Source organism: Lissotriton helveticus, chromosome 12, assembly GCF_964261635.1.
Source record: "Lissotriton helveticus chromosome 12, aLisHel1.1, whole genome shotgun sequence".
Lineage (NCBI taxonomy): Eukaryota > Metazoa > Chordata > Amphibia > Caudata > Salamandridae > Lissotriton > Lissotriton helveticus.
In genome coordinates this window covers 508,928,221-508,941,408 of record NC_136073.1, presented here as the reverse complement: position 1 = coordinate 508,941,408, position 13,188 = coordinate 508,928,221, and positions in this window count along the sequence as shown.

The window sequence follows — 13,188 nt, the reverse complement described above, 5'->3', positions numbered from 1 at the left end:
CTGGAGGCCCTACAATGACGTAATCCAGCTGCCCAGGCCCTTCTTCCTCACTGGGGCCAGGGCTTCAGGGCGGCTGATGGAGGGTTTAACTCAACTTCTTGGTCCCTCACTAGGGACAGGGGATGAGCTGGCACCGTCCCTGTGCCTCGTCGCTCCCTCTCCCCTTCCAGCTGCTCCTCCTTGTGGTACGTGGGCCAGGTAGGCACCAACGCTATGCCTGGGCAATCCTTGCCCGTCTCTCTCTCTCCGCACGGGGGGCTCTCCTTCTCCTGGGAGCCTCACCGACACTCTTTGCGGTCTCCTCCCTCCTCACTCGGCAAACGCGGACTCCCCCAGCGGAGGGGCCAGGCACCGACAGTGTGCCTCGCAGCCCCCTCCCTTCTGTCTCCTCCGACCGGCACGGCGCTGGGGCTCTCTTCCAGGAGGGGGCAGGCACCGACAGTGTGCCTCGATGCCCCCCTCCTCTCCCACGACAACCGGCACTTCACCTGGGTTCCCCCCTTTCCTCACGGGGACCCAGGGCTTCAGGAAGCTCCTCTTCCCGGGCTGCCGGATGACAGCCAATCCCTGCGCGGCCTTTAGGGCACACGGCCGCGCAGGCCAATCCGCTTGCGACAGTGGCGGGGGCGGCCCGATGACGCGGTCAGGCCCCCGTCACGTGAGGCAGGAGACAGCAGCCTCAGGGCCTAGCGCGGCCCTCTTTCCACTTCGGCGGCCCCCTCCTGACACCGGGGGTCGCTGCAACGATGCGTCACCCCGCAGGGGAAGGTCTCCTCGCAGCGCCGGGCTGCGGCGGTGATTTTCGGCGCTGCCACACAGCGCGAGGACAGGACAAGGGGTAGGCTCCCTTTCTTGTTATAGAGTCCCCTCACAGTCTCCTCAGCACCCGGGCTGCGATGGTGATCTCCGGCTGCGATAAGGGGTAGGCTCCCTTCTTAATTAATTAATTATACGGCAGACAGCGCGCTGACACGAGGGTAGGCTCCTCCAGCGTGATTCTCCTCAGGAGAATGGCGCTATTCATAGCGCACTGCTCCTCCCTCTGCCCACACAGTCCTCAGAGCCAACATTACTTCGGGGGCCACACCAATCCCTTGGGGGCACAATCCTCCCCAGGCAGCAACAGTCTTTAGACACCCAGCGCTTAGGGGGCGATACTACAGTTTACGCCAGTCAGCTGTCCACAGCCCTTCACCATAGGCACCTCACAGCCCAGCGCTTCCAAAGGGCCTCACACCACCTCAGCCAGCAACAATTCCTTTGGGGGCATAATCTTCCCCAGGGTGCTTCAGAGGGGCAGACAGTCCCACAGCAATTCCTCAGGGGCACACTCCTCACCTCCTGGGCGCTTCTTCACACAGCGCTGGCGTGGTACCCGGTCAAATAGCGTCAGTGACCTGGGTAGGGACCCTCCCTTGTCAGGGGCCCATGGGGACAGCAGAGGAGGGGGTTTATAGGGGTGCAGGGCCCAGCTCACAGGCCCATGTGGAGGTAGCACCTCACAGCAGGTCCCCTCTCTTCTTTGTCCCAGCGCTGACTGACTCTCTGGTGACACTTCTCCCTATTTATACCCTCCTCCCAGGCAGTGCCAGGACCTTCTAGAATGTTGGCACATCTAGCCTAAACTGGTTCTAGGGGAGGGGGTGAGCACCCTGGGTGCCAGGCTTTCCCTCCAAAAGCTAGGGGTAGCTGGGTAATATTATCTAGTCCGCTGACCTATGTCAGTCCAGTGGCAAAACCCAGGGCCATGGCATCCATTTTCAAAACAATACATTTCAATCAGGTGCAGTTTTAAAATGGGGGATTTTACAAGTGCTCACATTATTTCAGGTAATTACATTTTTCACCAGGGGTCTCACACCACTCATGGCCTATACAGGTTTAATCCCATGGGGGAGACAATCTAGATAAGGGGGTCAAAAGCGAAAAATTTGGGGGGAAAAGGCCAAGTCCAACAGCGCTGTTAACAGAAACCCACATGTGTTACAAAGATAGGAAACTCTTAGAACTAGGGGAATATGAGGTAGTGACCTGTACAACTTTAAATGCTTCCATTCGAGGGTTGGCTATAATTAAGAAAAGGAAATTTATAGTAGAAATTATGAAAACAGCTTTCGATAAGGCAGGCCGGTGGGCTATAGTACAAATTATTCTGGAAAACTGTAAATACGTCCTTTGTGCTGTATATGGTTCAAACACTGACGATTCACATGTCTTCGACTGGTTAAATATGGAATTATTAAATTGGGAGCGCGAGTTGATACTTATGGGTGATTTTAATTGCGTTATGAACTATGAGCAGGACACTACGAGACAGGGTACTTCCCAACGTATGCGAAAGACACAGGCTGCTATATCAGAACTTTCCCGTATTCATAATATAAATGATGTCTGGAGGAATTTGTACCCTAATCTTGTGGGATTTACCTATTACTCGGCACCCCATAAAATGTGTTCACGGATCGACATGGCATGGGTTTCCGACAATATTTTAGGATGATGTAAAATGGAGATTTGCCCAGGAGTTACTTCGGATCATAATCCGATTCTTTTGTGGTTCAATTTCATCTCTAAAACACACAAACCTAGGATATTCTCATTTCCTAGATACTTGCTAGCAGACTCTGCATTTATTGTCCAACTTAAAGAACACATTAAAGAATTCTTAGAGTTTAACACTAATTCTGCCACATCTATCTACGTTTGGGATGCCTGCAAGGCGAGTATAAGAGGGTTCGTCCAGCAGTTCATATTTACACAGAATGCAAGTCGAAGGAGGGAGATTTCTGACATGACATCTAATATTCGGACACTGGAGAAATATTTGGCAGAAACTCTCAGACATGGGGTCCAAGGGTTACAGCGGTCGCAAAATATCTCTCAACTAGAACTTAAATTAGTAACTCTTCGTTCTAATATTAAAAAATTGTTTAGAGAGAGATGTAGTCTTAAACTCCATAAGTGTAAGCTATCTCAATATGAAAGCAGAGACAGAATCAGCAAAATTCTTGCTTACAAAGCCGCTGATGAGAGAGCTAGGTCACTAATTAAAGGTATCAAAGGAGCCGATGGACTTATTTATAATCAACCAGCGCAGATTTTGCAGCAGTTCGTCACATATTACAGTAAATTGTATACTTCGGAGCAATGTCCTATGAAGGGTAGCTTACAGAGGTATATCTGCAAGAACTTGGTTATTGACAAAGGGGAAGAAGCTGAAGCTATGGAACAGTTAGAGGAAGAGATTACGCTTACTGAGCTTAGACTCGCCATTGCTTCTCTCCCCACAGGAAAAGCTGCAGGAGAGGACACGCTCCCAATTGAACTCTACAAAATCTGCGGCGACTAATTGCTCCCTCTTCTCTGTTCAGTTATCAATCAGTTTAGTCTAACTGGCAAGGCTCCTAATTCGTGGAAAACTGTGAAGATTGTGTTTTAAAAAAAAAAAAAGAACAAACCTGCAACGGAATGCGGGTCTTACAGGCCTATCTCTTTGATTAATGCGGATGCCTAAGCATACGCGAAATTACTTGCCATGCGGCTTACTCCACTTATGCCAAAACTGGTTAATATACACCAACATGGTTTTGTGACAGGCAGGGATACAACTGCACATGTTAACATGGCAATAACAGCATTTGATGTGGCCACAACTAATCCCTCCCCACTCGGAATGGTGTTATTAGACGCTGAAAAAGCATTCAACCGAGTGGGGTGGGATTATCTTTGGGCAGTTATGGCTGAATTTGGCTTTAAGACTCAATTTCTGAGGAAAATACAGGCTTTGTATGATTGTCCTAATGCAAAAATAGGCTACGCCAATTTGTTGTCTCCTATTTTCCCAATTTTGAGAGGCACACGTCACGGGTGCCCTCTATCGCCATTGCTTTTTGCCCTCTCCATGGAGCCATTCATAAATGCACTCCTGTCCCAAGAACATATTAAACCTTTTATTCATGGCACAAACACTCTTAAAATCACAGTGTATGCTGACGACTTACCTGTATATACAACAGATGTTGTAGAAGCAATAGCAGGAATAAGGAATTACGAAGGAAGCAAGCGAGTTTGGAACCGTTTCTGGATACAAATTAAATCTAAATAAAATGCAAGTCATCCTGAACTACACACCTGTAGTCCCCGTTCCTGGTATTTTTCAGACTGCCACTTATTTAGGGATTAAAATTTCACCCAATATAAGAGATATTAACACACTTAATTATGATACTTTATTGAAAGAAACTACAGTTCTCCTAAAAAAATGGCATAAGGTCCCTCTTAATATGGTTGGACGGATTAATCTTATCAAAATGACTATTCTACCTAAATTTTTGTATTTGTTTAGGTCCATCCCCTTATGTGTTAGCAATTTATTTTTTAGAAAACTGGATGGGATTCTCAGCAGTTTTATTTGGGTGTACAAAAAAAGTCGAAGGTCATTATCTTTATTGAAGTTACCACTTAGCAAAGGGGGGCTTAATTTCCCAGATTTCAAAATGTATTTTTATGCTACTTTCTTGGGTCGACTTCGCAGCCTCTTTAATTCTTATAATCCGTTTTATTTCCATCAATTTTTGCTAGGCTTGGATTCTAATCAATTCCTGGCCAGAGCCAACGACCCAAACTACTTTAAGAGAGTTAAGTTTAAGACCGCTAAGGAGGCAGTACGTATATGGAATGCAATCATGTCCATTGGCAGGACTTCTTTTTTTCACTCCAAACTATTATTGTGGGGTAACCCAGGATTACCCGGGATTTTTAATGAAAGAACAGGTAGTGCTTGGGCTAAATTTGGAATACCAATGTTAGGGGATTTATATGGTTCAACTGGTCTTTTGGATTTTGAGACACTCAAGCTCCTCTATAATTTGCCTGAACAAATGCGCTTCAAGTACATACAAATCCGAGACTACTTTATACGCAAAATGAATTTAAGAGAAATATCAAATTCAGAAATCTGGACCTGTATTTATATGGAAAAAATTAAATCCCTAATCAGTATAGGCTATAAATGCCTTAGCTTATTTAAGGCTGATGACTGCCCCAAATTAGCGGAGAAATGGTCAACTAAATTGGGGACGCATATAACTACGCACAATATCTCTTTTTCATTTAGCTGTATTAACAATCTCGTTCACTCTTCCAGTTTAAGACTTCAACTATATAAAACAGTTTGTCATTTATACTACACCCCGCAACGAATCACTAAATGGTCCCAAAGCAATACGACTAGCGACCGCACTAAGTGCCCTAAATGTGGTTTGGCTGCAGCAGACCTCGAACATATGCTTTTCTCCTGTCCTTTGTTACATGACTTTTGGGTAGGTATAGAAAGTATTTTGAAGCAGAAACAAGTGATGTGCACCTCGTTTTCAGCAACGATGGTATTACTCGGCATGCATTCTGGTACTGGCGTACATAAAGAATTATTAACTGTGCTTGTTTCATGCGCGAGACTTACCATTGCTAGGGCATGGATATCCTCGAATTCACCTCTTGTTTGTGAATGGTGGTCAGTGGTGAATGAAATTTATGTTATGGAATAATTCCTAGCTAAGATTAGAGGGGCCCGGTCGCTTAAGAAGTTGGATAAAATCTGGGGAACTTTCTTCTTGAATTAATATTATTGCCCCCTTCTTTTCTTTCCTTTGCTGTTCTCTTTTTTTTCTTTTTTCGCCTACATATTATGTCTGAATGTTTACTATAGATTTAGTCTGCCGAAATATGTGATATAAAAAATACTATGTATGAAGTACTTCTCTGATGTAAAAAAAGTTTTTATTTTTGTTGACCTGTGTTGTCAAGAATAAAAAATTATAAAAAAAAAAAACAATAACAAGTGCTGGGGGTAATGGTTCGTTTTCACAAAATGTTGATGGCGTTTCGACCCTATTTAGGATGCAGGGTCTCATCAAGACCTATGATAGTAGGAACTTCTGAGTTGTCGACCGCACAGTATTTGTGAAAGGAAGGGTGAGGAGGGGGTCCCAACCGTGAATAAAAAGAAAAAATACTTGCAGAGAGACCCAGCCGGGTTCCCTGTGTGGAGTAAGGGACTGGTGGTCACGATAAGGGGTAAATAGCAGATCACATCGGTGGCGGAAGCTCGTAATAGAAGTCACAGGGTTGTAGTTAGGAACAGCGGGCCAGTCTTGGCAGGATACCCGCATCAATGAGGGTCAGCTCCTGGAGTGAGGAAAAGTTCCACCATGCACGGAGGATGCGTACTATCAGCAAAATGTCAAAATCCACTTGCTGGGGGTCGCGTAACTAGTTAGCATGGAGGAGTCTCGGTGGTTATCGGAATTAACCAGACAAATCGCTCCACCAACTAGGAATGGCCATGCCTTAACCCTTCGCTGTGGGGGGTAATTCCCACGCTGTGCTGGGGGCAGGGGGGCACGCACAGCACCCCCATGCGCATGACGAGTTCAGCTCGTCATGAGGCACGGCGCTCCGGTGCTCATGACGAGCTGAGCTTGTCACAACTGCTCCCGTTCCCGTGGAACGCGCAGCACAGTAGGGGAATTATCCGCGTGTGTGAGCGTTCCACGGCTCATGACGAGGAGCACCGGAGCACCGTGCCTCATGACGAGCTCAGCTCGTCATGAGCATGGAAGGTGTTAATACTTTCAGGACCAGGGGATTTATCAGACATAAGGGTTTTGATAGCTATATTAAATTCTTGTATATAGAACGTTTATTTTAGTAATTGACTTTCAGAGATTTTTTAGATAAAGCACAGGAGACTAAACCATCATTAATATTTGGAGCAGATGTAATCGATGGGTTACAATTTTTGTTAAAAGACAGATACTCGGTGGCAATGTCAATTGCGCTTGTATATGAATCTCCTTGGGAGGATCTTGTCTCATGGACTTGGATTCTTGCCTCTTTAATTCTCAAATATTTAGCCAATATTTTACCTGATGTGCTAGCACCATAATAATATTTTGCTTTTCCACTCAAATTTTGCATTCCACCTCGTCTGCTAACTAATCTATTAAACTTGTACCTCAATTTTTGCAATTTGCATTTATTATCTCCTGAAGTTATAAAAAGTCTCTCATATTTATCAATATTCTTTTAAAAAGTTTATTTTCATAAGATACTGATGTGCCTCGAATAAAGACTTTTAAAGCATATAACTGTTTAGGATAATATCCAGTGCTGTATTTTCACTAAAAAGTTCATTCAAAACCATTTATGCATTCATTTTCCATTTAGAAGAATGGATTGGAAGATCATGCACAGGTATATCCAATGAAATTAATGCATGATCTGAAATATAGAATGATTAATTTTAAGGATTTCAGATTGAATTACATAGATTCTGTGAGGATAGGAGTTAATCAATTCTAAAAGAATAAGAGTGAGAATTAAAGTATATTCTTTGCTTGTGGGGTGATGAAATCTCAAAATTTCTACCAGTTAGTAGTAATAAAGAAGATTTGAAAACAAATAGGCTTTGGAATGTTTAAATCTAACTGCTGAGAGTCTGACAAGCAATGACTCATTAACTAAATTGAGATCACCCCCTACAATAAGGGGTACATTGCCTAGGTTAAATATTTTATTTCTAATACGTTTCCAAAAAGTAGCATCATCACTAGTAGGTTCATATACAATAATTAAATGAATATTACATTTATTTTTCTCAGACTGCAAGACTCGTGGTGGGGTGGCGGTGGTGGTCTTGCGACTGCCACATTACGACCCCAGTGGTCGTGCCACCCTGAGACCGCCTGCAATGCCAGGGAACTACCGTTCCCTGACGGTTGGGGGGGGGCGCTCCAGAGGCATCCATATGCTTGGATTGCGGTATTAGGGGAATCTTCTCCACCAGCGTTTTCATGGCGGTTTCTCCTCCATGAAAACCCTGGTTGAGAGAAAACAAAGGGGTCCTGACAGGGCCCCCTTGTGCCTCATGCCTAGTGGATGCACACAGGGAGGGCACAATATGTGCCCTTCCATGTGCATGCACAGACGTTCCAGGAAGGCATGGACTTTTCAGTCCATGCTTTGGTGAAACTGTTTTTGATGTTCTCATTGTGGTGCCTATTTCACAGGCACTGCTGTGAGAATGCTAAAGGAATCATGTGTAAATGATTAAAAAAGTATTTATACTGCGGGCAGTTCTAATGTGGGTTTGGTGGTGCTCCGAAGGGGCGGTCCTACCTCCTCAACATCAAACTAGTAATCAGCCCTGAAGAAATCTCCTATCTGATTCACTGTGCTCGTGGATGATCTGGACATTTAACTTCTTTGCAAAAAGTATTGCCACCCCTTTTTTGCCTCCAGCAGACTTAGGTGAATTATTACCAACCCAACCTAGGATCATGAAAATAAAATGTTATCTTCAGCATGGATTTCCTATAATAAATACAATTCCATTTTTTATATATATGTAAGTATACACTAAGGGGCCCATTACGATGTCAGTTGGAAAGGATCCGAATTGCATTCGGGTCGGCTGAATCCGATTCAGAATCCGTCTTTCCGACCGATTCAGAAAGCCTTCCTATCGACCAATTACGATAGTTGGAAAGCGTTCGGACTTTCTGACTCGGATCCAACTCTGTTCCAAATGGCATTCAGAGTAACCGAGTCGTTTAGAGCTGACTCGTACGGGTTCACGGACCGCGTTTCCAACTGACGTATTATGATGTCAGATTTGGACAGCCTTTCCGAATCAGTTGTTCCGACACAGATTGGCTGCCCATAGCAGTCTCCCCCCCTTCACCGGGTCCTACTGAATCAGGCCCATGAGGTACCCATGGGTCCGCTCTTTCAGGCCATGCACAGTGTGACAGGCACCATGATGTGTCCACCACAGGCTGAACGATTTTCCCCATCCACCCCTTTCTTCAATGGGAGCCTGTGTATTCGGTCGGAACACAGGCTCCCATTGAAGTTAATGGGAGTCCGACAAAATGTTGTTCGGAACCATTGTAATCGGTCGGTCGGACTTCCCGAATCAGATTCAGTCAGAAACCAAGACCGATTCAGTCAGAATGCTTTCCGACAGACACCATAATAAGACCCTAATTGTCCTTCATTTAACTGTCTGGGGTTAAAATTTGACATTTGAAGAAGCAATTTTAATGTTGTGCTTAGAACCCATAAATGTTATGTATTAGAAATGAGATGTTCAATTTTCAACATCCAAATAAAGCATCTACATACAACAACAAAAGACATCCAACATGAAAATCAGTTTATATTAAGACCACATAAAATAAAAATCTTTGGATACAAAGAAATACATGTGATAGAAGGTTACCTGCTTGAAGTAGAAAGAAAAGTTATCATACAGGAGAAACCAATATTGGTGTGAATTATTGACAGTGCAATTTTTTTAATAATTCCAAGTCCTTAGAATCTTGGCAATCCATTGAAATAGGTTCAAGAAGATCTAAACACGAGCTAAGTTCAGATGAAGGTGTAAAAGACTTGTTGATATCTCCTTTCCAGATCTTCATTGTTGTAGGATCAAACAGGGCATACTTATGACCCACATCTTTGAGAGATGGTCTGATAAGAGAAAATTATTTACAAGCATCCACTGTTTCTCTGTCATAATCTTTATGTGTATATACTTTGTGACCTTCCACTAGAAGTGAACGGATTTGTCTAAGTATTTTGTAAATATCAATGAGATGAAGATAGCACAACACTTTGAAGATATTTACCTGAGTTTGCCAGCATTAGGTTGGAGTTGCGAAGCTACCCAACGTGCCTCATCAATTTCAAACTTTTCTATATATTTTACATTTAACAGGCTGGATAAGAAGTTCGCTAAATAGAGCTTGGAATTTTGACCATCTTTATTCTTTAGCAGGTTGAAAATGTGGAGATTATATTGTCAATTTCTTTTTTTGAGACCTGTTAATATTTTGTGCATAGGTGTAATCATTTTAGTAATAGACAAAATTTGATTGAATCTCCTCTTGTCATTAATTTAAATTTAGTTATCTGATATTTTGATTGTGTTGATAGTCTAGCTAAATGTGAATGCATTTAAAATCATTACTAATAGCGGCAGTTTTAATATGTATTGTTTGAATCTCCTTCAAGATCTTGGTGAGAGAAGGTTCCTGAGATACTACAACCATTGTATTAATAGGAAGAGAAGACCCCACCTATTTCCTTTTAGCAGACTGGTACTTTTTAAATTAATCAGAAGCTGTTGTGTCAAGTACAGTAAATTAGTTTAAAGGCAAAAGAATTCCCCCCAAAAAAGAAAAAAAATATTCATCTTGATTTTATAATGAAGTATTGCTTCAAATATAGTTGGAAATGTACTCAACTAATTGATACTTTGAAGGCAAAACATTGTGAAATGGTGCAAAATGCTGTAAACACATGTTTCCTTGAAATTCTAGGTTATTTAAGTGAGGAAAGATTTTGCAGCAGTTAAACTAGCTATGGGCAATGTTTGAAGAGAGGCCACATCTCACATCATGAAGTTCTCTGGAGAGGGCAGGCATGACGTTAACAAGTACTTTCCCAGGAGCTGAGGGAACACTGTGTGTTGGAATATCGAAATAGAACAAAGAGCGAGAAGAGCAAAAAGAAAAAGAATCAGAAGGAGGACACCACCATGCAAGAATATGCCCCCAGAGACGGCAAAGCGGATATCCCTCTGGCATCACGGCTGTGTCCTTTGGAGGTATGCGCACAGCTTCAGAGAGAGCCGTTATCTTGGGAAATGAGTCTACTACCCCCCGTTATGTTTTTCTTACATCATAACTTCTTATGTGTTACATTGTTTTAAGTGAGCCTATATACAAGAAACAGTTATATGAGCAACTTAAAAAAATCTTAATCTGATCCTTTCACAAAAGTTGCCTCATTCTATGTACATAAGAGAATTAAATAAATTATCCCGAGGCCTGCAGATGCATTGTTTTCTCAACAGAGCCAGGGGACTAACAAAGATTTGTCAGTCTTTAAAATACAACTTGCTTTTTCATAAAGTGATTTGATGGTTATGAAGATTAAATAAGTCAGGACAAAAGAGAGGGCCCCTAAAGTATAAATAAGGAGAAGAAAACCAGGGGAAATATAATTCACAGTAACACACAACAAAAATCTTCTTCCGATAATTTAACAAGCAAAATACAGTCTAAAAATATTAGGAGTCATAAATCAGACCACTTCTATTGATTTTTTACTATAAAAAAAATGTATATTACATTAAATCTTTACAATAGTAGATTATCACCAAAATATACACAGTTGCTGGGAGCTCCATGCAAATTCAAGCTCACAGCCAAATGAACACAACCATACTGTCACAGCTCAGCTCAATCATTCCAACTCAAACTGAAAAAATACTTTCAAGAGATTAAAAACACAGATATTTAAGTGTGGCATAGTTTGATCAGAATCCTACTGATTTCAATGAACATATATGTATAAATCAATTGCTTTTTTGTTTAAGGTACAATACAAATGTCAGTTAATTCTATACATGCCCATAGCAATCACGAAAAAAAAAGAATTGGAAAACATAAAACATGATTTCACCGATGGTGGGCCCTTGTAAATCATAGATTGAGCGAGGTCTATTTTCTTTCTTAAGGATTTCTGTATAATTGGCTGCATAGGATTCCCCATGTATTTCCGATCTACCCGTTGAACTATATGTAATTACCTTATTATATACAAGGCGATTGCATCAGCCTCCAGCCTTTCATTAGGACCTCCATAAAGAGCTCTTTAGAAGGTTCCTCACTTAGTCCCTATATTATAGGAACAGCCTGATCGTATGGCCATGGTGCCGCTGGTGAAAATACATTTGTATGCCTACTTCACGGACATTTAAAAAAAAAAAAAAATTCGTTCCCTGCACTATTGAATTTCTCACAGTGGATGGCCTCTGCCACAACACATGTATCTTACATAGCGCACAGATAACGGTTGGAACATCCATCATATTGTGTTTTTCTTAACTGAAACGTGCATCAGCCCAATGCTGTTTTATGTTTTCCAATTCTTTCTTTTTCTTGATCGCTATGAATGTCTATAGAATCAACTGACATTTGTATTGTTCCTTAAACCGAAAATACATTTATTTATACGTGTACGTTCATTGAAATCAGAAGGATTCTGTTAAAGCTGTGCTACACTTGAGCATCTGTGTTTTTAATGTCTGAAATGTATGGGGTTTTTTCAGTTTGAGTGGGTATGATTGATCTAAACTGTGAGAGTATGGTTGTGTTCATTTGGCTTTGAGCTTGAGTTTGTAGGGAGCCCCCAGCATCTGTGTATATTTTAGTGATAATGTACTATTGTAAAGTTCTAATGTAATATATATATATATTTTTGATTGTAGAAAACCAATAGAACTGGTCTGACTTTTGACTCATAATATTTTGAGGATTTGTTTTCGCATGTTTTATTATTTATTACTAGGAGAAGCTTTTTGTTGTGTGTTACTGTGTATGCAGATGAAATAGTCATACAGCAGAAGCAGATAGTAATAGAATGTGAAGAATGGACAGAAAGGCAGGAGGGCTTTCTTGTTCTTCATGATGTCTTGGGAAGTATTCAATTGACCTGCTCATGTTGAATATACATATAAGTACTGCAGTGCAAGGCAAAGATTCTGTGAGGTTGCAGAAGCAATGCGTTAGACAGACGCAGAAGGATGCATGTTGAGATTGATGCAGAAAGCTTTCTTCAGGGGAATATATAACAGTTAATCACATTGCAATTGATCTAGCTAGAATCATGATCAGGAATTGTAAAATGGTTCAAAAATGCACATCAGGCACACCAAACTGACCCTGCATGGATCACAAACCATGTTTGAAATAAGGTTATGTGAAGCTGCATAAACCTTCCCTCAAAATACATGAAAAATTAGGAAACTCATGCAAAAATATGCATAAATTATGCAAACTGAATTTTGAGTATCTTGTATCAAAATGACCGTCACTCAAGCTATGGCAAGGAGACTAGTTTGCAACACATTTCCTGCCCAAACCTCTCAAGAGATATTTTCTGCTCAAACCAGTTCTTTGCAGCAAAAAAGTGTGAAATTTCATTGTGGTGTAATTTCAAAGATTTAGCTTAAATTGTGTAATGCAAAATTGCTAAAATTACACAAATTAAACAAGCGTAACAGACAATTTTGCTCAGAACTAGAGCCTCATTTAAAAATTTTTGACACAAGGCAGC